A 25,809-nucleotide genomic window follows, 5' to 3' on the forward strand; every position below is an offset into this window, starting at 1 on the left:
CTTTATATCAGGCACTTGAAGACATTTCCTTTCTTGGTTGTAAGTCTGAAAATGTACTAAAATGGGAGCTGGAATTTACATATTTGTGAAGTGGGAGGAGTTTCTTATCCTTTGTTTTGCATGAGCTCATATTAGTATTGTTGACTACTGAGAATATTTGAAAGGGAAAAATACACAGATATTAGCAGCTGATCACACAGAGGTAGCTTATTTGTGTCCTCCCGTCCTCCTATAAAGTTAAAAGTGAGAAATTAATGTAGGAGCTGAAGGAAACACAGAAAAAAAAACATGAAAAAGACAGAAAAGGAAGGAAAGGGAATCAATAAGGGTGTAACTGCTCCAGTTACTATTCTAAAAAGCTGGCCCTCATTCTCCTGGAGCTCCAGGGGTGTTGTCCTACCCCAGGGATGAGGAGACTATGCTATTCCCATGAACTATGACATGTCCCAGGTGAGGAGTGTTTGCACTAATGTCCACAGCCTGACATGTGGATGAGCTTAGTTCTATTTCAAGGGCTATATGTTATACAATAATCAATATTAATCATCTCATGCTGTTTGGGAGGGTTGGAAATCTGGAGCTAGCTACTTAGTTTGGCTTGGGGCACCTCATGAGATTGAAGAGAAGGAGTAGGCTGAGCTGTAGCATCTCAAGGCTCAACCAGGCCAAGGTGAGCTGCTTTACATGGCTGGCCAGGCATGTGCTGGCCGTGGCTAAGGGACCAAGTTTCTTACCAAGTAAAACTTGCAGTTTGACTGGCAGTATGAGCCTTTGCTTTATTCCAATGTGAGTGGGGAGGGAGGGAGGGAGAGGGAAAAGGGGAAGAGAGAGAGAGAGAGAAAGAGCCTTTTATGACATAGCCTTGAAAGTCAGTCATTTCTATCACATTTTGTTTGACAGAAGCCAGTCAGTCATGAAGTGTGACCCACATTCAAGAGGTGGGCTAGGAGGAATCTGTGACTGTGAACATATTTTTTAGCCATCACAGTAGGCAAGTGGAGCGTTGGCAGATTATAAACAAAGCCCTGGGGCAAAAAAACGCAGGTGGTCTGTGGAAGTGGGGCAGGCTGCGGGCTGGAGGAGGGGCATCAACAGCGCCCTCTGCAGGAACAGGTAAGCATCAGGCCAGGCCACTGCCAAGGTGAGGGAAAGAAACAGACCTGGCAGGCTAATAAGTTGCAGTGCCCAGTGCAAGAGGTATCAGGACAAAAGGGTGAATACTTGGTCCATACCACATCCAGGACATAAGTAAGTCATTTTATTTCTTTGACTCCTATTTTCACCTCTGCAAAGTGGATATAAAGTATAACCCTCACTCTCCCACAATCAATTTTAAAAAATGAATGCCAAATAGGCTTAAAATTTAAAAGCGCCTGGGTGCCAGTGGTTCACACCTGTAATCCTAGCTACTCAGGAGGCTGAGGTCTGAGGATTGCAGTTCAAAGCCAGCCCAGGTAGGAAAGTTTGTGAGACTCTTATCTCCAATAAACTACTCAGAAAAAGCCAGAAATAGTGCTGTGACTCAAGTGGTAGAGCTCTAGCCTTGAGCAAAAAGAAACTCAGGGACGTGCCCAGGCTCTGAGTTCAAGCCCAGGTCCCGCAACTAACTAACTAAATGAATAAATAAATAAGCATATAAATAAATAAATAAAATGTGATTGAGATATGAGGTTTCAGCTCGGTACCAATGGCATAAACTGGTAATCCTAGCTACTCCGAAGGCTAAAGGATCATGGTTTGAAGCCAGCCCATACAGAAAAGTCTAAGATTCCATCTTCAATGAACTAACACAAAGCAGGACTAGAGGCATGGATTAGATGGTAGAAGGCCAGCCAAGCAAACCAGCTGATCAAGTGCAAGGTCCTGAGTTGAAACCCAAGTATTACAAGAAGAAAGAAGGAAAAAAAGATGGGAGGAGGGAAGGAAGGAAGGAAACAGAGAAATCAAGGTGCAGTGTGTCACAAATGTTCAGAAGCGAGAATAAAACTAACAGATAGTATGCACAGTATGAAAGCAAAAAATCTTTTCTCTTTGGAAGTTCAAGAAAGTTACTGACTATGCATGCTTAGTCAAACTGGAATAATTCCTGCCTTTAAAGACATATCTTTGTGCTGGTACTAGGGCTTGAACTCAAGGTCTGGGCACTGTGCCTTAGCTTTTTGACTCAAAGATATCACTCTACCACTTGAACCAAAGCTCCACTTCCATTAAAGACCTATCTTTGTCAAGAGACAAAATAGGGGAACAGAAGAAAGCAGTTGGAGAATTGGGTGTAGTCCTATACAAAACAGATCCTGCTTGTAAATGCATGTAGAAAGAAACCCAATAATACAATTAGCTATTTTGTTTTCTGTTTCCTTTTCTTTTTTTTTTTTTGCCAGAATTGAGGTGTGTTCTCTTTCCTTTTCTTTTTTTTTGTGCTAGTATTGGGATTTGGACTTGGGACTTGGGCACTGTCCCAGAGCTCTTTAGCTCCAGCCTAGTATGATGGCCCAGACATGGGAGACACATACATCTCACAGGCTGAGTGAGCAAACCTGGTTACTGTTCACAAATGGCCATTCATAGCTCATGTCCACATGAACCAAGACAGAGACTGGACAGGGAGTTTTTGGCCAGAAAATCCAGGCTGTCACCTGGGGAGTGGAGAGCTCCCAGGATAAAGAAATGTCACACACCTGAGCAGGTCTGATAGATTTCCCTTCTGCAGAGGGCAGTGGGATCCAATCCCAGGCTATTCATCATGTTGCTAAAATTAGATCCTGCTTAGGAAGAATGATACATTACTGATTACATAATAAAGATAGCTATATTTCTCATGAGAAACAGAAGGGAGAGATATATTTAGGTGTAGGGCAAATATATCCTTGATATGAAAAATGGATTCATTAAGTATTTAATCTTTATACCATTCCTATGAAATAAATGCACACATACATCACACGTGTTTTAAAGTGACTTGATAATTAATATTGTTACACTTGAGAAAAATCCTGCCTCTCCATCCATACAGGAGTCATATGCATGAGTCAGATACGGCAGGCTGAGGCATGCCCTCTGCCTAGCTCTGAGTTCAAAGCCTGGCTGTACAGGGCTTCAGGTAAGCTGTCCCACCTCCTATCTTCAAGGAGAGGTGAGTCACAGGTTTGCATCTCAGTTTCATCCTACATTACTGGGGCCCCAGGAGAGTCACTGAGCCTTTGTGGAGTAAAGCAGGCATTGTATATTTTCCAGGGCAGTAGCTGAAAGTATCTCCTGTACCAAAGCCCATGTTGAAAGGCCTGGATCGGGCTGCATTCATTGGGCTTTGTCATTACTCACTCTGTTTCTCCACCATCGCTACTTCACAGGGAAGGACACACACTTTTTAAAACCTGTAGCTGTAGTGAGGGGATTTCCAGATATCCTGGCCTCCTGACTAACAGGAGGGTGTTTCATTGTTGCAGTTTAAACAAACACACTGACTTGTAACACCTCAAGTGTCAAAGGGCAGGAAAAGCAAATCTAAGTGATACAAAAGAGCAACACCATTTGAGAATAACAGCTCTGAGCTGCAGATTGATGTACCTGCATTCTAAAGGGAAGAGTGCTATGAGGAAGATGACACTAAGGTTTAGGGGTTGGGGACTTGTTCTCTGTATATCTGGGTTACAGGAAAAGTAACATATGCCATGAAGTCAGCTCAGGTGAGTGACTGGGATTGATGAATGGAAGCCTACTTTAGCTCTGCTTCTTCCTCTGCCAAATCACTTTGACCCTCTGGCTCAAGGTCATTTGCATGTCCAGCTGCTAGGACTGATGTGCCTGATGTAGAGCAGAAAGTCAACAGGCAGAGGGTGCTGTCCCATCTCCATCTACTCTGGTCTTCTGATTTGGAATGCAGGAAGTGTGTTCCTAGAATTGGCTGTACATGGAGCACCTGGCAGCATATAATAGGTATTATAGTACATGCAGTCCATGGTACAGTATGTGATATGCTACAGTAGGCAGTAATACAGTCCTACTGCATATAAAACATACATAGCATAGATACTATTATATGCATACATATAAAGTATATATTCTATATTACATTACAAGATAATAATAGATACTATTATACATAATGTAATATATTCTAAATACTATTTGTATAGTATAATATGTAAAGAATTAAAAATAGCATAAAGTGTTAAAATAGTATAGTACTATATGGTAAAAGTATTTAATGACATATATAATATAGCATATATTATATACTACATGTAGACTATACTGTAATATGTATACATTATCAATACAAGGTACAATACAACAAACTACATTACATACTATGTATCCTATGTACTCTCTATGTATTACACAGGAAGGAAATGCCAGTCTTTTACCCTCTCTTCATGATAAGAAACAGCAATGAATTGCTTCTCCCTTCATCAGTCTGTAAATTACAGTTCTTGAGAGCTCACAGGCATACATTCATGAGAAAGCCCTCTGAGCAGTCAGGCTAGGACTGGCTCTGCTGCAGTAACAAACAGTCCAGGGCACAGTGGCTCTGTTTCTCTTTCATGCTCCATGTGCAGTGGGAGTCAGCTGATGGCTGTGCTCAGTTCAGTCCTGAGAGGCCCATGGTTCCGTTACTGGGTGAGGCTCACAGGGACAATGAAAGAGCACCAGAAGCAAGAGGTGGCTTTTGTATGTTTGCTCCACGAGGTGTTATGGGACCTTCTGCTTACATTTCTGAAAAGCAGGAAAATACAATTCACCCAGTTGCCTGGGAAAGAGGAGACTCTGACAGAGGAGGTTCCCAGCGAGAGCAGAAATTGAATGTGCCCAGAACGAAGTCCAGGGAGGTTCCCCAGGGGGATGGAAAGGAGCCCCTATCCGTTGCTTTAAGGGCCAGTCCTCTGCTGGCTTCCTGGGAGAACCCAGCTCTGCTGGGAGGGGGCCTGCAGTCACTGCCAGTGCCTAGTCCAGGCTTTCCTTCCCTGTGGAGACTTAGGGGTGTAGTCCACTCTGGGGTCTCCATGACTAATAGGTCTATGTAATCTGTACCTTTCACAGGTCAGGGCCGGGTTGCCCACCTCTTGAGTGCTTCCTGACTGCATGATTGCTGTGCCATCCCCAGATACCTTATTTTTATTTCAGATGAAAGTAACCCTCAGGTCTAGCCCACATCCCTCAAGGTGTTTCCTTTGGCAGAGAGGCTCAGGAAACACTGTCCTTCCTTACTTCCCAGCTGTGGGTGCCTGACGACCTTAATGGCCCACATTTTCCACCCCTGCTCTGTGTTCAGGTCTCTTGCTGATGAGGTAGAGTTCATTTTTTCCATGAATCAAGGAGGTGAGGGAATGCTTCCTGGAAGGGCTCTCGAGTTCAAGGAGATTGACCCATGGGGGTAGTAGGCGGCAGGAATAGTTGGGGCTGCCATGACTGGGGAGAAGGTCCACTGTGGTTCAGCCTCTTAGAGCTCTTCCCTCTCAAGGCCTCAAAGGAGCTAAACCCACAGCTCTGGATGAGCAGGCAGAGGTTTGGGCCAAGGGTTCAAGATGGCAGATGAAGCTGAGACCAGACACAAGCTGCTGTTCAGCTGGAGGTGGGTGCGGCTGCGGTGCTTGCACCGGGAAAGGAGGAAGTGGGGATAGATTGACAGCTGCCTCCAGGGTCACCCACGTTTCTCCGGAGTGGATGCCTAGGAGCCTCTGACACGCTGGTTCTCATCCCTAGCGGCACTCTCCATTCTGATCTGATTTGGTCCCATGGGTAAGGTTGTGCTAGAAGAAACATGCAGTCTGGGTTGACAAGCACTTGACCCCTTTCCTGCTCACTTCCTCCTGGAACAGGTCTCACACTTGACTTTCTAAACCAGTGTTGTTAGGTGTCTTTCTAAACCAGTGCTAGGTTGTGCTTGAATGAAGACAAGAATTAATTTATATAGGAAGAGCTTTCCATGAAGGGGGAATCCTCTGCAGAAGATGCATTGCTGAATGAGCAAGGAAGAAAGTAGTATCGGCTTGTGTGTGGTGGTACATGCCTGTAATCCCTGTGCTTACTCGGCAGAGGCAGGAGGATCAGGAGTTCTAGTCAGCCTTGGCTACACAAAGGCCAGCCTAGACCACAGGATTCATCTTCTCTCAGGAAGAAATTGACAGAGATAGGAGAAAGGAAGAGAGGGAAAGGAAATGAAAAAGGAAGGAAGAAGAGGATGAAAAGAGAAAGGGAGAGAAGGAAGGGAGGGAGGGAGGGAGGGAGGAAAGGAAGGAAGGAAGGAAGGAAGGAAGGAAGGAAAGGGAAGAAAGGAAGGAAAGAAGGTAGGAGGGAGGGAAGGAAAGGGAAGGAAGGAAGGAAGGAAGGAAGGAAGGAAGGAGGGAGGGAGGGAGGGAGAGAAGAATGGAAGGAAGAAAGGAAAGAAGAGAAATCAGGATATTCACTTCAATTACCCCAAATGCTGAGCACCCCAACCTCTTAAAGAGCAGAAAAGACTTGGAAGTAAATATAGGTAAATATGTTTAAAACCCAACACAGCTAGAGTTATGCATACTATTCTGGTGACAATATGTTCTCTTGTATAATATTTATGAAGAAGAGAGTCAGGTTTCTCTATGAGTGATACAAAATAATCTTTTATTAATATCATTCTAAATGTGTTACCATTGTACATGATCTCAGAAGACCAACTAGAGAAGGCATTATAGAAATCAAAGGAATAAATGAATATGAAAGAAAAGACAATTATGTGCCCAAATAAAAACTGGTGCCCACTCTGTTACACTGCTACACATTTTGTAAATTTAAATATTGCACATGAATGTTACATAAATATATAAATATAACCTTCCTCTGGGTTTTTGAAAACAAGCATCTCAGTAAGCAGAGCCAGTGTTTTGTATTTACATGTTCTCTCAGATCCACATTTTCCAGACACTAACAATTGCCTCAGGGATGCCAGGATCTCTGTGGGGATGGGAAGGTCGATGGCTGGAACTCTGGGCTAAGGGAAGAGAGAAAGAGGTATAAGTTCTTACATTGTCATTGGGAGGCGGGGACAAGGCACATCAGCTATCCAAACTTTTGAATGTGTAAACTGGGATGACTCTTCCCACTTCAAGTGGTTGTAGTTGGATCAAAGGAAGTGATCTTCTCATAGGTGGTCATTAGCAGTATCACCTCTCCAGAGGGCCTAGTCACACTTGTGGTCATGTAGACACAAGCATCCTGAGGACAGAGTGGGCCCACCACATAGCTCCTGCCCTCAGAATGGAAGAGTTGAAAAGAAAACCCCTCTTCCAGCGATGTCACTCAACCCTGAGCAGAAAAGAGCTCAGGAAGTTGCATAGCAGCTTATTGTCAACTGATCACATATGCATTCAGCCTCTGGGGTTAGACTTCCAATTCTGTATTAAAGAATTTGACAATAATCTTAAGAATGGTTTCTGGAGAGAATTCTTGATGAAACAAGATGTCATCTGAAAACACATACAGAATTACACTAATCCATGCTAATAGGATGCCAGCTACAGTACATTTATTATGCAGTATTCAATCTTAAGAAAAGTGGAGATCAAGTTTACTCATGATGGAGAAGGCTTCTTTCTGTGTGATTGGCAGCAGAGATTTCAGCACATTTCCCCCCCTTTGCATTCCAAACAGAGTTGATTTGTGCATTAATGACTTTAATTATATAGGGAAGGATTCATTCCAGGTAACAGTTTGGGATACAAGTTAAGGGGACAAGGTGCTAGTGGCTCACATCTGTAATCCTAGCTACTCAAGAGGCTGATATTTGAGGATCATGGTTTGAAGCCAGCCAGGGCAGAAAAGTCTGTGACACTCATCTCCAATTAACCATCAAAAAGCCCAAAGTAGAGGTATGCTCAAGTGGTAGAGCACCAGCATGGATCTTAAAAAGTCAAGTGAGAACACCAGGTCCTAGTTCAAGTGATGGTACTGGCACACAGAATGGAGGGAGGGGCTAGTGAGGAACCCGTAATGAGGAAACACCCACTAGTACCTCATCCACTAGAGACAGTGCCCTGATGGGGACCACTGTGGGAGGTTCTGAGCTGTAGTGACTCCACAGCTCTGGGTCCCTGTGGAGTGACTGAATGAACCTCAGCGGAACCACTCTGCTTCTGGAAGCCTGGAGACCTTAATGTCTGAGATTGTATTCATCAAAGGAGTTGTGCACACCTCCAGAGCATCAGTGTGACAAACTTTGAGGGTTTAGAACGTGGATTGTGTTGTGTGGCTGCTGCAGCTGAGTATGGAAGTAGCTTATCTAACATGTGTCCAAAGCACTTAATAAAAATAGATGGATTCCACAGGACAAAAAGACTGTTGAGGCTATTGGGGGGGGGAACCCCACAAACGTAATGAACCAGAGTAAGGACCTGGGTTTAAGTCCCTGGTTGATTACTGAGTAGCCCAGTGACCTTCGGACATGATTATTTCATTTCACAGCATACGCTTACCATCTACAAAATCAAAATAGTAATATTTATGTTAATCTCCTCTCAAGACTGAAAACTCAAACAGAGCCAGAGACCAGTAGCTCCTGCCTGCAATCCTGGCTATCCCAGAGGCTGAGATCAAGAGGATAGAGGCTCCAAGCCAGCATGGACTCCATGCCCCACTAACCAGCAACAAAACCAGGCTGAAGGCATGGCTCAAGTGGTAGAGTGCCAACTCTGAGGAAGAAAGTCGAGTGAGAGTGTGAGGCCTTGAGTTCAAGTTCCAGTACTGGCACACACACATATGCACGCAGATTTAAAGAGTATATGTGGTATGTGTGGAGGTATTATGAAAATGGAGAGGCACTGCTGTGTACGTGTTGTCCTTATCACCCATTTCTAAGACTCGCTGACCAACAGCTGACACCTGCAAGGGAGAACTCATTCCCCAGGTGCCAGGCCCATTGTCCCTGTCTGCCTTCCTCCTCAGCAGGTGGGTGCCACCAGGGCCTTCCTTCTCATCTCCTTCTATACACCCAAACAAACATCCCTCTAAATCCTGAAAGCGCAGAAAGGGAAGCACCTAAAGCAGGGAGCTACCTAGGTCAGTTTTCCCCATACTTGTCAACATTTTTTAATAGATCAAGTGACCACAGCCTCCCTCAGTCTCTCCACAGCAGCAGTTATTTGCCACGATATATGTACTAGCATTTACTAGTTAGCATCAAGATACGTCTTGATAGAGAACTATCCATTCATTCATTCATTCGTTTACAGTATACATACAGGGAGAGTTTCACTGTTATGTTTCCAGTCATATTTACAACATATTCCAGTAGCTCTCACCCCTCCATTGCTCTCCCCTCTCTTCAAAACCATTTCCACAGGTTTTACTGTCCTATTTTCATAGTCGCAGATAATCTACTGCAATCATATTCGACCTCCTTTGTCTTTCTCGTTAGTCAGGCTCCTCCATTAGTTACCACTCCCCACACAGCTAGCTTCTCTTCCCCTAGTGATCAGCAGCTTTCATTGAGGGCATTTTTGCTGTTTGCATAAATACCTGCAAGGTATTACACAATTATTCACCCTCTAGCTTTTCTCCTTCTCTCAAGCAGTCCCTTAGCTAGATTCATGTTCTATGTTCATCCAGTAATTATGTTCATGGATATATATATATATATGTATATATATATATATATCCATAAATGTATGCACATGTCCAAGAACACATAGGTCTTTTAGGTCCAGTATCCACATAAGTGAAAACATACATAATACATATTATATATGACATAATAGATATGTAAAACAGATTTACATATATATATTTGAACTTGTCATTATGATGTCCTCCAATTACATCCATTTTCCTGAAAAAGATGTAACTTCAATTGTCTTTTTCCTTATGACTGTATAATATTCCAGTGTGTGTGTGTGTGTGTGTGAGAGAGAGAGAGAGAGAGAGAGAAAGAGCGCTGATGTGGAACATTTAATCATCACAAGAAATGTATGACGTAATATTACAGCTCCGACTTTGACAATTAAAACAGAGGTGAAAGAATTTCCCTGAGGTGACACAGAGATCTAGTAGGTGGCAGAGATGGCCCCCGATCCCAGCTCTTCAAAGCCCTAAAGCACATGGCCTGGCCACTAAATTGTGAGGTCTTTGCTGAGAAACTGCTCTTCTGTTGCTGTTAGTTTGGTCTGGAATCCATTTTTGAGACAGAGTTTTACATAGCAGCTACAATTCTCTCAGCATCAATCTAGCTATAGTCAAATGATTCACTTTTCTAGCCAATAAGTATTTATTTGGTGTCTACTGTCAGGGGCTGCGCAGGGAGGAGGTGGTCACCGGACACAGCTTTCTTCCTCAGTTGGAACTCTAGTGCCACCGAAAATAAATGAATAAATAACAATAATAAAACTCATTGACTTATACATTTAAAAATCTATAAATTCCATTGTATACAAATTATACTTTTAAAAAAAGATTAAAAAACATCTTCATAGTAAGTGAAAGCAATTCACATCAATGTGATACCACTTACATAATATTCAAAAGGAGGCTACTAGGAGGCTGGATCCCCAGCACCCAACACATAGGCTCCACCCACAGGAAACAGCGAATGGATATATTCCTCTCTGGGAAATTATTTCCTAAATAATCCGTTACTGGGTTAGAAGTGTTGCCTAGAGGGATGGAAGCTGGGGACACATAACTTTTTTTCCTCCTGAAATTAAAACCCTACCCCTTTGACACTTAAAAATCTGTGCATTGTGACCAATAAAAACAAAGACCAGGACCACATGCGGACTGCTGAGTTCAGCTTCCGTAGAGGATGACTGACCTGTATTTCAAATCCAAAGTTATTTCTGGTGGGTGAATCTGGAAGAAAATCAACCCAGGGACAGAGTCTACTAGCTGCTGGTTGTAATACCTGGCACCTTGTTACCAGCCAGGCATGAGAGTAAGAGAAAGTACTAGAAAAATGACATTAAATTAGAGAGGGAGCAGATTGTGACAGAACGCTCATCTGCGCTTCCTAATTACTAAGTCCCCCTTCCACCCCGCTGACACCATGTGAAGTGGAATTAGATATCGTCTAATTAAGCAAATCTTGAAGGCCAGGATGAGCGACGAGGGGGCAGATGCAGAAAGCCTTGGCTCACCAGGCCCCGCTTACCCAGATCTGCCTGCTCAGCCCACAGCTCCAAAGTCTCCACACATCTTCTTCTCAGCTCTGCTGGAGTATTTACAGAAAAAGACAATGTTGGTATACAGGCTCACATGGGGAGGTGTGAGAATCGATGGGGTTCAAGCCCTGATGGCCCCCGACGAGCTGCCAAAAGTTGTTAGGAATGGCTGAGTGACAGGGTGATGGGAGATAGGGAACATAAATAACCCAGGCAGCTCAGGAAAAACATAGCATGGAGAGACGAGGCCCAGTGGCCGGTCATGAGAATGACAGTTCAGATAATGGAATTTTGGAAGCTTTTCATCAGGGGTCTCCTCTGCACAGTTACTCTGTTAATTCATTCTTCCTGAAAATACTGAAACTGTCACCTTATTTTGACTCCCCCTCAAAAAAAATTATTTATGGTTTTCTGAAGAGGCAGGGCTAGGCCTGGACTCAGGGTTGCTGGTCAGTTTTCCATCCTGGTGACTTTTCCCCAAACAGTTAGGATCTTCATGGATACAGACTTAGATCTGCCATTGAAAGAAATAAAACACCCTCTTCCCAGCTCTACTACTGGAAATGTTTTGAAGTGTTCATCCTTCATTTCTTTCATTTGTAAACCATTTGCCACAAAGCTTTGATTAGAAAATAAATATTGGCTTGCACACACAACTGCTAATATTTTAAAAGAGAACAGCTTAACTGTGGCTGAAGTCAATTTCCAATTCTCATAGCCCATTTCCAGTTTATTTCCTTAAATGAGGCGTGACCAGGCAAGAAAACATCAACTTGTTAATGTTTTGCCTTTGTACCCAGTGGTTTTTCATGAAGCCCACTGCTGAGACAGTCTCAGTAGAAAGGACCTTCTTCTTAATGTTTTAGGAAGTAGAAAGATACATGTAAACACTCCCATAAATCCCACCCCAAAAAGTGCCAAGAGGAAGGGAAGGTCCTCCAGAACTCGTGTGTGTGTGTGTGTGTGTGTGTGTGTGTGTGTGTGTGTGTGTGTGTGTGTGTGTGTGTGTAATTTTAGCCCAAATCAGAACTTCCATTTTAATGACTTTCCATGTGATTTCCATGTAGATCCAGGTTTGGAGAAGCTGTAAAATTTAGATAACTGATTCCCCTTAATAACTTTTTTCATTGCTATAAAGATTATGTATTTGCTCCATGCTTTACAAACATTTAAAATTGTGTCATAAATTATTTCAAGTTCTCTCAAAGTAAAATTGAATGTCTTCACTCACACTTCATATTTCTTTCTCTTCCTCCTGAAGGAATCTTAAAGAATGTTCTTTCGGGACAGGGTATGGTGGCTCATGACTATAATCCCAGATACTCAGAAGCAATGGTGGGAGAATAGTGGCTGTAGGCCAGCATAAGCAAAACCTAAATACCACCTGAAAAGTAATTTTTAAAACTGGACTGTGATGTGATTCAAGTGGTAGTGTGCATGCTAGCAAGTGCAAGGCCCTGAATTCAAATCCTAACACCATTTAAAAACCAAAAGCCAAAACCAGTGTCCTTGAGCTTCCTATGTCTTTTAAGGAGACTTATCTCTTCCTCAGTCTTTTGATTTTTATCCCAGATATTTAGAGATTCATTCAACGCATTTTAGACAGCTAGTCAGTGTGTGTTGCCTGGATTTTTTACCAAGGTGGTGAAGCTTAAGAGTTCTTAGGACATTCTAAGACATTTCTCAAGTTGTGTCTTCATTATAGGACCAGCTGCTTCCATGCTTCAGTAGAGGGGAGGGTGGCAAGGTGGCCTTTGCCTCTCCACCAGGAGATGCCATCTCTTTATGTATTATGCTTATGTGTAGAGTCTTCCTGTACTTGGCAGGAACTTGAGGTCTAAGCCAACAAGCTTCCTGAGCATTGATCGACTTAAATAGGTATTAATTTTAAAACCATGGCCTGAAAGGAAAATGACAAAAGACCAAAGTTGAATCAGAGAAAAGAGTTGCAATGCATATTTCTTATAAGGGTTCCTTCCCTTAATTGAATAGTTTGTGTGATTTGATTGGAAAGAGACACATCCACTGGAAAAAGAAAAATCCCAGAGAATAGATGTACAGAGGGCTACTCACCTTCTCTCCTAATTATAGACGCACCAATGAACGCAACTACAGTTTACTGTCAGACTGACACAGAAATAATGACATCTGATGACACTAATTATAGGCAGAAAGGGGCATTCCCATCCCATCCTGGTTGGGAGAATGAGTTGTTTCAGCAGATTTGAGGAGCAACAAATAAAAATCTGTCATAAGCAGAAACATGCGCGTACACGCACACGCACGTGCATGTACACACACACACACACACACACACACACACACACACACACACACACACACACACACACATTTCTCCAGCAATTCCATGCTAGGACTCATCAAGGAAAACAAAAAGGTCTTTAATGGCCTAGGGATCTGCAGGCTGCCTGGCTGTAAATGGACATCTGGAGGTAGCCTCAGGGAGCATCAAGTATGGAGGCTGAGCACCCTGAGGGACGATGACCCGTGAGGGGCCACCTCCCCACTAGGTCCCCAGCTAGATCAGCACATGCTCTTCTGCAAAGACCTCACCAGCTGCTCAGAGACAGAGTAGAAAAGCAGGGGAAAACACATTTACCACTTCATCTCTGTAGATCAGGTAAAAAAATACACATGTTGCTGGGTTATGGTGGTGTGTGCCTGTAATCCCAGCACTTGGGATGCTACAGTAGGAAGATTACAAGTTAGAGGCCAACCTGGGCTACACTGCAAGACTCTGTCTCATATATATTTTTAAAAAGTCAGGCTGGGAAGGTGGCTCAGTGGTAGAGTGCTTGCCTTGCATGCCTGAGGCCCTGGGTTCGATTCCTCAGCACCACATAAGCAAAAAGAAAAAAGCCGGAAGTGGTGCTGTGGCTCAAGTGGTAGCGCGCTAGCCTTGAGCTGAAGAGCTGAGGGACAGCGCCCAGGCCCAGAGTTCAGGCCCCACGACCAGACCCAAAAGAAAAAGAAAAAGTCTCTATTAGTAGGTATTCATATCTTTTCTTCATAGCAATGCTTAACAAGGATTAGCTAGTATAGAAAGCTGTACCATTTTAATCAGGAGCTGACATTTCCTAGTCATGTGGCTGTGTGATAGGGAGGGCATGGAGACGGTGAGCCACCCTGTCCTAAGTCCCAGGGTGACGGCAGTAGGGAAAACTTTGGGGTGCAATGATTCTCCCTGAGTTTGTCTTCCCATGGCATTGCCACATACCAGCAGATTTTTCTCAAGCACCAAAGAGCCAGACTCCGCTACAAATCCTGCCTCCTCTGACATGGTGGAGGTGATGATTTGGGAGCTTATGAAAATCTTTGAGAAGCTGAGAAAATGTATGGCCATAAAAACTTAAAATTCTGGATCCAATTTCAGGAATTCTGTAGAATTCCCCAGACAGACGATTGAATGCGGCTCCGTATCTCAAGGAGAGATCAGCTGCCCTGGAGAGTCTCCAGGGCAGAGCAACACCAACTTTAACACCATTTCGGAGCCTCTGCTGGACTGGCTGCCCCGTGTTCCCATGGGCAGCCCTCCATGATTCTCACGCTCAGAGCAGCACCACTCTGGAAAAGCCCAAAGGGACCATTCAGTCTTCTCCCTGCAGGACTCAACTCGTATCTTTGCAGTGGGAACTCACAACTGGGCCCTCTGTGTTCTGAACACATGGTGCCTGGAGCATTGAGCATAGCTCTTAAGCAACATGCAAGAAATATCTGGTGACTGAATACATTTTAGATAAAACCTGTGTGCTTCATTTGAGCAAATTAGGATGATAGCTCTATTGTTGTAGAAAACTGGTCTATCCAGAAAACTTTCATACTGTATTAAAATTTCTGCCAAAACTTTGTAAATTAAAAAATATATTTTTTTATTTTAGAAGAAAGGAGAGGAGAGCAGAGGAGAGGAGAATGCAAAAGTCGGGCAGGCTAGGCTACACCATGAATGTGCTGCCGTGGCTGAGTGCTGTGCAGCCAGCCTGTATGTTATTCCAGCTTGATTTCCAGCAAAGCACTGTGAGGAGTGGTAGATGGCACATTTCCTGAGCCACTCTGTAAGTGGTGCCTCTGTGGGCTGGGTTTCTCCTGCTTCCAGCAGAGCTGTCTTATAGCAGGGAAAAAGCTCCAAGCAGCTGCTTCTTCCTTAGAGATACAGAGTCTCAGAGTCAGCATGGCTAGTGTGTGGACCTCTCCAAATAAAATTACAGTTAGTTATGCTTTAAGAAAATGTTGCTACTAGGCTAAAACAATCTGTCATTCAAATGTCACTCTGAGTTTCTAGAACCCTATCGTGGGACACTCCTCCAAGTCCTCACCCTTCTGCTCCTATAGTGGGGGTTGGGGGGAATGGTCATCTCCTCTGCCGGCACAGCAGGCCTTCTGGAGTATTACACCATGGGAGGTGAGGACTGACTTGGCTGCCAGCAAGCAGAGAGATTCAGCGAGTTAACACTGGGCTGCATGTGGCAGCTATGAAAAGACTGAAACCATCAGCAAAAGGTGCAATGTGCGTACTTCCATGGTCTCTCCTCTGCCCTTCTAACTTCCCAAGGCCCAGGAAGCAGGGGTGCGGATGGAGGGTTGTGGGGGAGTGAACTGCAAATGTGCACTGCCCTGTACATCCTGCAGCCAGGTCCTTCTGCTTTCATTCCATGCGTCTAGCTTCATGTTATGCTTTACATTATGCACAGGGGCAAGGGGTAGGGAGAAGGGCTGCAAAACAACTTCTAAAATATTATGAAGCTTCTGCTATCTTAAGTGGGAAGAAAATACATAAAGCCAGCTGGTGTCTTCCTCAAGCTAAAGCAAGTACAAGTACAATTAACTAGCTTGCTTTAATAATCAGACTCAAGATACTTTCCCTATGTTTGCATAAGTAATATGTTTCATTACAAAGGAAATCTGATCCAAATATCCAATCCAAAGTGGAAATCACGCAGATTCCATTCTTGAGCCATATTGGTGGGGAAAGGGGAGGAGACAAGAGATGAACAGTAAATAACAGCCTTCTCCAACACCCTTTCCTTCCCTAAGAAATACTACTCCATTCACTTCATTTTTTCCCCTTTATTTTTCTTTCTTTCTTTTCAGGACTGAGGATTAAACCCAGGGACTTATACACACTAGGCAAGTACTCTATAACTTATGACATGTTCCTAGTCTAAGTTTAAAACAAAATTTTTTCAAGATAACTCTCTGAAGCTGGTTAAGGTACTACACACCTGTAAACCTTAGCACTTGGGAGGCTGAGGCAGGAGAAATCCCTAATCCCAGGAGTTTGAGATATGTAGCCTGGGTAACACACTGAGATACTGTCATACGTACATACTGTATTTGGATTTAAAAAAAAGAATAAAAATATAAGTTACAAACTATTTAGTTGAGAAAGAAAATGAAATCAGTATATAGAAACACTACTATACACAGCCAAAACTGAAGTTAGAGGATAATTCATAGCCTAAGAATATTTATTAAGAATCAACAGAGACTAAAAAAAACTAAACAAGTAGGCCTTCAGACCCAGAAAAGGTCAATCAGAAAATTAAAGCAAAATGAAAGGAGGCCAGCATGGTGGTACATGCACTCAGCAGACTGAGATGGAGAAATCTAAGTTTGAGGCAAGACTATGAAAGGAAGAATTAGAGTGTGGTAGAGTTCTGAGACACTTCATTCGATACCTTGACAAAGGACAGCACAGTGGAAGCAAAGGCCAGGCTTACCTTCTCTCACCATAAAACCCAGGAAAGCCTCTCTGACCTTCTGCCCCAACTTCCTGAAAGCCTTCAGCACACTAGTGTCCTGCCTACACCCACAGGGCCCTGCTAAGCTCCCCACGTTTATTTCTGGTAGGTCTTCTGATCACAGTTCTGCAGGAGTGGGCATTATTCTTCAAATCTAAGAGTAAAATGCATGTACTTCTCTGCTCTTTGGGTTCTTTATTTATGAAAGCTTAACTAGAATTAAATAAATGCTTGTAGTAATCTCTTCCTCCCCTACTCACAAAAGGAGGTCCAAGCAATTCATAAAAAAGGCTTTAATAAAACCCGAATCTTTTTTCTTCTTTAATATAAACACCAATAAAATAAAACTTTGGCAATGGAGATAAAGAAAAATAGTGGAGAAGCCAAGTTCAACCATACTTGGATTGAGCCAGTACATCCAATTATGGATATATGAAAATATGTAGACGTCTGTGAGGAAAAGTTGAAAAATCTAAATAGAGTTATTTTGAGAAAATAAAAATATTTTGACATTAATCCTTCTCTTCAACAAGAACAAAATAAAACACATATTCATTAACTCAAGGAGTGTGCATTATCCATTCCCGTGGGGAGCCAGAATGAGGAAGGTGTCCCCTTCCCCAAATTAACCTACCATCCCTTCCTCCAATTTATTTAGCATCTCCCTAATTACTCAATCATCTCCCCAAAATTAATCTCAACACATTCCCAATCAGAAACCTAAAAGATCTTAAAATGACTTTGAGAACTGATTCTCTTTTGCAAACGGGGGTGGGGGGGGGTGCTTTAATAAATAACCAGACCCTACTGTAAAAGTTTCTGTTGTAAGATACCCTGCTCAGTGGTTACCATCAGGAGGTAGCTGGCAGTGGGGAGGAGGCCCAAGATGAGCAGAAAATGGGGAGAAGAGTTGTTCTCTCTGACTTTGCATTGGTTTCCTGTGACTTCTGGGCACAGGAGCTCAAGTTTATTATACCCTCAGAAGGCTGAGCTGAAGAACGGAGGGGCCACAGGACTGGCTCTCGTAGGACCCTCTGGAGGGGTGGGCCTTCCTTGGCACTCCCTCTTTGGGTTCTTGTCTCTGTTCCTTCAAGTGTGAAGCCATCGGGCCTCTGGGCTGAGTCCTCTCCCCTTGCATCTCTCTCAGGCTGACCCTCCTGACTCCTTTTCCACATTTAAGGTCTGACCAGATAATCTAGCATAATCCCCTTTCTTAAAGTCAGCCCGTCAGTAAATCCAATTCCACCTGCAACCTTAACTCCCCTCTGCCATGTGACACCATCACAGATTCTGGGAATTTGGACATGGAGGAGTATTAGTGTGTTGCTACCACAAGTTTCTACCTTTCTGTGTGTGAGGTGTCTGGTTATTTAGGGATGTGTTACCTTTATGTTTAACAGGGAGTACCTGCTAGGCAATGTGTCATTAAAGGTTAAAATTTAACTTTATGGTGATAAAAAAAAATGGGATGCTGCAGGAGTAGAATACTTAAGTGTTCCATAAGAGGAACTGGCCACATAGAGACATGTTGGTGGGCAATGTAGATGCTGCTGGAAAGAAGAGGGTTGATCTTCATCCACACACATGCAAAAGCCCTTTGTAAGTTAAAGATATTTCCTTGAACACAATGAAAAATAGTAGAGAAAGATGTAGGTAAGCATACTTGTCACCTTGGGGGTGGTGAAAGCATTCCTCATGTCCCAATCCATACAGCAAACTTTGGTGACATTACAATAAAACAAAGTGAAAACACAGGTAATAGACTAATAAAGACTTCTCTGTACTCTGACAGGACAGCACTAAGGGGAAATGAGCCAAGGAACATGAACAGGCAAATTCTCTGAAGAAACACAAAGGCAATGTGTGTGTTCGCACTCACTTATAAGCAAAGGCAAATTACAAGAAAAAAAAAATCAGTGAATGTCTTGGTTGAGAACTGACTCTGATGTGCCAAACCTCACAGGTTCCAAGCCAGGCCCTGCTGGTTTCTCTTCCTGTGGCTTTGGGGAAGTTAACCTTTCTATGCCTGGGTTTCCCTACACGGAAAGTATGGATCATAATCTTTTTTTCTTAGCAGTATTGGTGTTTGGTCTCAGGGCCTTGAACTTGCTAGGTACTCACTCTAATGCAGGAGCTATGCCTCCAGCTCTTTTCTGTACTGGTTACTTTTGAGATAGGGTCTTTTCCACAGGCCCATGCTAGGACCTGGATCTGTCTATTTCAGGCTTCCTGTTGTTGGCTGGAATGATAGGCAAGCATCACCACAGTAGTTTCTTCCACTGAGATGGGGGTCTTAGTAACTTTTTCTGGGCTGGGCTGGAACTACAATTCTACTAATATCAATCTCTCATGTAGCTTAGGACAACAGGCTACCACATTCCCAGCTATCAGTTAAGAATGGAGTCTCATGAACTTTTCTTACTGGGCTGGCCTTGAACCATGATCATCCTTGTTCTCAGCCTCTAAGCCCCTAGGATTATAATTGTGAGCCAGTGGAGCCTGGCCACTAAAGGTAAGACTTTTTAACCCATAATTATTGTAAGGATGGAATAACAAATGTCTTAAATAATACCAAGCACAGAACAATCACTAGCTAAATGGCTTCCAATGTTTTGTTATTATATATGCATGGAGATACATGCCAATAAAGAGCTATACATTCACACCTTATGCCCCAACAACCTGGGAAAAAAACTAGCAAAATTCCAATATCAACAAAGAAGGCGTAGTGGGAGATCCCTATATATACCACTTCCAGCTATGCAGGAAGCATAGGTAAGTGGATCAAATAAGTAGGAGGGTCACATTCTGAAGCTGGCCAGGGCAAAAATGTGAAACAGTATCTAAATAATAACTACTAGGGGCTTGGCTCAAGTGATAGAGCACCTGCCTAACAAGCACAAGTCCCTGAGTTCAAATCTTATTGATAGATAGATAGATAGATAGATAGATAGATAGATAGATAGATAGATAGATAGACTGATTAATGATGGATGAATGGTGGGTAGATGGACAAATGGAAGGTTGAGTGGGTAGATGGATCAATGATAGCACAAGAGCACAAGGATTCTATGAAGTACCAATACAGAAAGTCACAGGCCTATATGGAATTACCTGCATTATGTTGCCCAGTTATGCTGCACACTCTACCTTCTATGACAAGCAAAGTATGCTCAGAAAAATGTTACAGAAGGACTTCTTCAGATTGTTAGCACAGGTGACAGCAGGTAGAGGAAGAGAATTAGCAAATAGGGTCTAAAGGAGAGTTTATCAAATAAACTACTCGTTTTTTCTTTTTTCAAGTAAAAACTGTTTAAAAGTAAGAAATCATAATCAATTACAATAAACAATTTAAAAATGGACACCAGAAAATGGGAAGCAAAAGAACCTTATGCAATTATCTTGCAACTCTCTCTTCACAAGAACTAATGATTGGCAAAGGAATTAGTCTAGTCATGCTTCAAAGAACATCAGTTGAAATATGAGGTTCACAAGTACTTTGAATGTGGCCTAAGAATGCCAGCTACACATCTCTCAACAGCAAGCTGGGATAGTAGAGTTTCCGTGCCTTGCTTCCATGGTATGCAGTATTTCGTAAGTTTACATCCCCAGGAAGTAATGTTTGCAAATTCAAGCCGTGCACTTTCCATATTACTTAGATGACATAAACAAATTAAAATAAGGCCAACCTAAGCCAGTTGTGTTTATCAACCTGATCCCCTCTGAAAACGAGAAGTGAAGGCAAATACCCTTTAATACTATTTATTAGTGGAGTAATATAATACATTTTGACAAGTTGAACAGTTTTAACAGGCGGCTGTTAAGGTCTCTACAGAGGCTGCTTGGAATGAAAACAGGAATGAGAGACAGCTCTATAACTGGGTTTTAAGAGCGGCTCAGCCATCAGCTATATCCTCAGCAAGTACTTTTATCCAGTTAATTTACCGAGTGAATCCCTCAGGGTCTCCAGCCGTCTACCCCTGTAGCTCATTAGAGCCAATATCCAACTTTTCTCACTGTAGCACTGAATGCATGGATGCTTAAAATGTAATTAAACTTAAAACAAACAAGATCTTTTATTCCCTGACAGTCCTGCTATTTTTAAATTGACAAAGGCACGAACTTATATGGGATTATTTAGAAAGCATTATACATTTCAGCCACTTACGGCAAGACATTTGCCCAACTGTTCACCCTGCATGCAATTAGAAATCTAAATACTCGGGCAACGGGTTTCTACTGGGAATTAAACTTGCAGATCTCTTACAAACGAGTAATGTGGTAAGACTTGCTGTCCAATGAGGTGTCTTATTGAAATATCCCAGGCCGTTGCGTTTGTCACAGCTGTCCTCGCAGCCGCTCACACTCTCAGTGTACAGCTTTCATGACGAAAATAGAAATTTGTGTCCTAAGTACTGTTACATTACTAATGCTAAATATTTAATTCCCTAGGGTTCCAATTATGGTTGAGCACTGGCAACACTGATTCCACTTTTTAATAACAACTGTAAAAGCAATTTGAGCATTTTTCAATTAATTAAATACATAGTGAACGAGTAACCTCTTGTCATTTTACCCTCCAGGACCTAAGCTAATTGGTGTAGAATAAAATGTTTTGAAATTAACTGATTCTGGTCTATACACTATTACACTATTAAATTACTGTTTGCAAAATGAAATTTGTCTTTGAATAGCTACATTCCACATAGTCCTGGGTGGGAGCCAGTACCTGTGTGTTAAGTACTTAATGGGCTTCTAGTTGGGGCCAAGGTGAAAGTCCAGAGCTTTCTCTACGCAGCAGCCAGCATCAATCACACTGGGCGGGCACCGTTCACAGATAAAGGGAACAGACTTCAACATCTCACGTTCCTCCAATTGCATGACATGTGTTTACAGCAGAGCTGAAATGTTTGGAAAGCTTGCTCAAAAAAAGAAAAAAACAAAAACAAAAAGCAACCTCCCTCCAATCTTTTATGATATTTATATAGAAAAGCCCAAATACGAATTTTGAGATGCTTTTCTTCACAACAGAAAGTTGCGAATCAAATGCCCGGGCAGGGCCTCACTTTTCCAGTTTCCCCTTTCAGCACGGACCAGCCGCGTCATGAGCATACTGCAGGGTGGCATCTGGGCCGAAAAAGATGAGTCATAAGAGCAGAGCCACATTTCAAAGGAGCCTTCTTCTGAAGCGCCCTGAAATGAGATTAGCGCCATCCCCTTTAGAAAAGCAGCACTGACAGGTGCTCGTCCAGTGCCTGTCCTTGATTGGCCACAATCAAAAAGCCATGCTTGGAAAGGGAAAGCTCTGGGCAGCTGTCTGTCTAACAGAGATGATCCCTAAACAGGCTGCACTGAATTAGGTGACTCGGTAGAGGGAAGGAGACACAGAAAGTGAAATTAATCACTCTGGGAGAGAGGGGAGAAGAATAAGGAAAATGTAATCATTTCCATACCAATCTTTAGGGTTTAAATCTTTAATATTTCTAAGATTACAGTAACATCTTTGAGAAATGAATCTTAATTACAGGATTAACGTGGTAGCACCAGTCAGTTAATATACATACATCAGCCTAGATTTCCCACTCTTCTTAAAACTAAACTGGATAATAAAGATGTTTTAAATTCTGGGGTCCAGTCAACTTCTTAGGATCATCAGCAAATACATTTACTGCATTCTCACAAAATGAAAAGAAAAATACAAGTTGGTAGAAGGTTTATTTAAATATTAACCTATATAGAATGTAGCATCTTAATAGACCATCAACAACACTGGCTTAATATGCTTTATTATTAACAGTTCTTTTATATTGAGATGTTTCTTTAATGAAACAAATGTCAAATGCAGACATTATTAGAGCACTAAGATGTTTGGGCTCTTTTTCCTTGTTCTCATCACCCAGTTCCCATTCCTGTCAACTTTAGCTAGGAGAGTCATTTAACAATTCTTAAACAATTACCCAGAGAATTTGTAAATGACATAGCAAATCAAGTTATACAAATTATTCTTGCCAAAAACATTTTTCCAGCCCAAATAATAGCTGTATTTTAAAATCTAAAAATAAAAATGAAGTTTCACTTTCAATACAAGTGCTACAGATTTTCCTTGTATTAAGAATTAGATTAGAATTCATTTCTGAACACTTGGGTACCTAGTTTTAGAAAGTAATAATTTCATTATCTTATTACTAACATATAGCCAAGGCTGGGTATGGTGGTACAGCAGTATAACTTGGAAGCAGAGACGAGGTAAAGTGGAGCCTGGACTCATAATTAATAAGACCTTGTTTCAAAAACAAAGCAAAACAAAACAATATAGCTAAAACACAGCTAAACAAAATACTATCTAGTTCTCTATAAACACTGGACCATTAACTACAGCAATAATTAAAGCCACTATTTAGTCCAGTGACTCCAAACTATTGTACCCACCTGGCCAGCTACAGTGGGTCCTCAGATCCCACAAAGATAGGGAGATATCTCCCCTGAGAATCACACACCCAGGATCAAGTTTCCCACCATTCCCTGTCTGCCACGTGCTCCAACCCACAGTCAGAGCTAAGTCTTCCTTGTTACTCACCATTAAGTGTGTAGGACTGGCTGGACAACTCCACTCCACTGGAATTAAGTGTAGACAGGCAGGTGATCAGGACCCAAACCAGAGAGTACTAACAGCGATGTGACCTTGGACAAGTCATTTGAAGCCTGGGCACCTCTGGACTCCTGGCTCTCACACTTTGGAAAATATCATTCCTGTGTAGGTGAGGACCTGAAGAGAAGGAACACTGATAATGTGGGAGGAACAGGCAACAGAAAAATAGAAGACCCCAGGGCCTCCAGTCTGAGGCTCACCTGCCTCAGACTGAATGCCATCACATTCAACAAAGCCATTCTCCCTGTTACTGTGCTAAAAACCTAGAAAAAGGCACATTCTGCACCTATGATATGCACAATGTGATAGCACAATAAAAGGAACAGTTAGAATCATTAACACTATGGTATCATACTGGACAGGCATTGCAGAATAAAGGCATTAGCCCCAAAGAACATGTTCAATGAGGCCATTAGAGGCTGGAGAAGTAGCTCAGTGATAGAGTACTTGTTTGCCTTGTATGTGCAAAGCCCTGGCTTCCGTCCCAAGGACTGAAAAAAGAAAACAGAGAAGGAAGAGACATTATCACAGTATAGAACTCACTTAATAAACTACAAATTTAAAGTCAGGCCTGTTTTCAACCTAATTTTTATTCCAGGGTGTGTTCAACTAGCTAAGCAGGTCCAAGAAGAGGCCCAAGGACCACAGCTCCTCTCTCCTGGTTAGAATCTGCCTCATCAAAGCTCTGGAATGCCTGGAGGACCAGAAGGGAGTTGTTAGGACAGAGCTCCCTGTCTTACCACCCAATTGATAAGATGCACAGAGCCCACACACTAGCCAGTAAGGCTTTTGCGAGCACACACCACTGCGGTCTGTAGGGAGTGGCCTCTGGCTGCCTTGCTTACACTGATTAGGCTGGATCTTAGACAGTTCCACCCCTGCTCTCCAAGTATGAAGAGTACAGAGGCAGCAATGGGGAAGAGAGGGAGAAGCACAGGTAGTGCCGGTTAGAAACACAGCCGGCAGTCATCGAGGAAAAGCAGTCTTAAGAAATGCCTACTAGAACTAAAAGAAAACAAAAGTCCCTTAGTGAGAACAAAGTCCAATCCTTGCTGTTTACCATGAGTTATAATCAGAGCTAAATGAGACTCCTTATATTGTTTTTAAGAGGTAAAAAAGACACAAACAGTTAACTTTAATTCCTAGATCCTGGCTATCTGGAATAGCCCACTCCCCGGGGGTTCCAGATTATGGTGGTTTTACTGTAGCTAGATAGTTTTATAGTTAATGTACTGTGGTATAAATAAATATAGCTTAGCCTAAGCGTCTCCACTGAAAATATGTAGGCCATAAAATGACATATAAAATAGGTCAATAACTGAAACCATGGTAAATGACTCAAGCATAAAAGTACGTAACATTAGAATGAACTAAGATGTATTTGTCCTCTTCAAAATTATAATAAATTGATTCAAAATAGACTTTCAAAATGAAAAAGCTAAATGTGCCAAGTAAAATGGTAAGAAAATAAATAAAACTGTGAACTTATATAGAGGCTGGAGGAAACCCAAACTTAGCTTATGTATCTGTGTGATGATCAATTAATTATACACTAGTCTGGCCTGGCTTGTCAAAAAGAGGTAGCAGATGCTCAGTACAGCATCACTGAACTACAATGTAGCTGAAAGGTAGTTTGGATGTCGGATAAGTCAGAGCTGAGAGTCATCAGAGGCACTGTCTGCTTTCCTTGGGGATGTTAGGGATCTAAAACATGGTAGACAGTATGAAATTGTCATAACGCTAATGCACACACCGACTGCATCTGGGGGCGATGGCTTCTGGCTGTCTCACGTTGAGTGGCTTTTGGCACACCTGAGGACACTCACTCTGAGTAGGGCCAGGCAGCAGCAAAGTCAGAGACCCAGACTCCCAGCACCTACCAGAGCTTCACTACTAGGTGGTGCCTTTCCATCAGGCTGACAAAAGATGTCCTGGTGTTGCTTTGGAGGAACTGGGAGGAGGAGGGGGGGGGAGGGGGTCTATGTGTGGTGAGTGAGCCTCCCTATCCTCCTTCCTGGTGCCACTTAAGTCAGGCCTTAGTGCCTCTTCTGTCCTGCATCTTAATTTGCATAGCAGCACTGGAGTTTGAATTTGGAGTGTCCCCCATAGGCACATACACGTGTTAGAGGCCTCATCCCCACAGTGGGGGTGTTGGGAGCTAGTAGAGCCTTTACGAGGTGAGGTCTAGTGGGAGGTATCATATCATCTGGGGTGTGTCTCCAGCCTCTCCTTTACTTCCCAGCCAGAAGGAACGGGAAGGCTTTGCTCCACCCTGTGT

At 42.7% G+C, this 25,809-nt stretch overlaps 1 long non-coding RNA gene across 1 annotated transcript in view; it reads right to left on the reverse strand.

Annotated features, from left to right (window-relative positions):
* Positions 1 to 6,630: 6,630 nt before the first annotated feature.
* The window catches only part of LOC122116304, a 39,872-nt gene continuing 20,693 nt past the window's right edge, over positions 6,631 to 25,809 (reverse strand). The window contains exons 4-5 of the long non-coding RNA XR_006148938.1: positions 23,460 to 23,648; positions 6,631 to 6,967 (exon numbers count right to left, since the gene is read on the reverse strand). This is a non-coding gene — a long non-coding RNA (uncharacterized LOC122116304). The remainder of the gene's footprint in view (positions 6,968 to 23,459; positions 23,649 to 25,809) is intronic.

The sequence above is a fragment of the Dipodomys spectabilis genome, unplaced genomic scaffold, assembly GCF_019054845.1.
Source record: "Dipodomys spectabilis isolate Male_0828 unplaced genomic scaffold, ASM1905484v1 ptg000130l, whole genome shotgun sequence".
NCBI classification, from domain to species: domain Eukaryota; kingdom Metazoa; phylum Chordata; class Mammalia; order Rodentia; family Heteromyidae; genus Dipodomys; species Dipodomys spectabilis.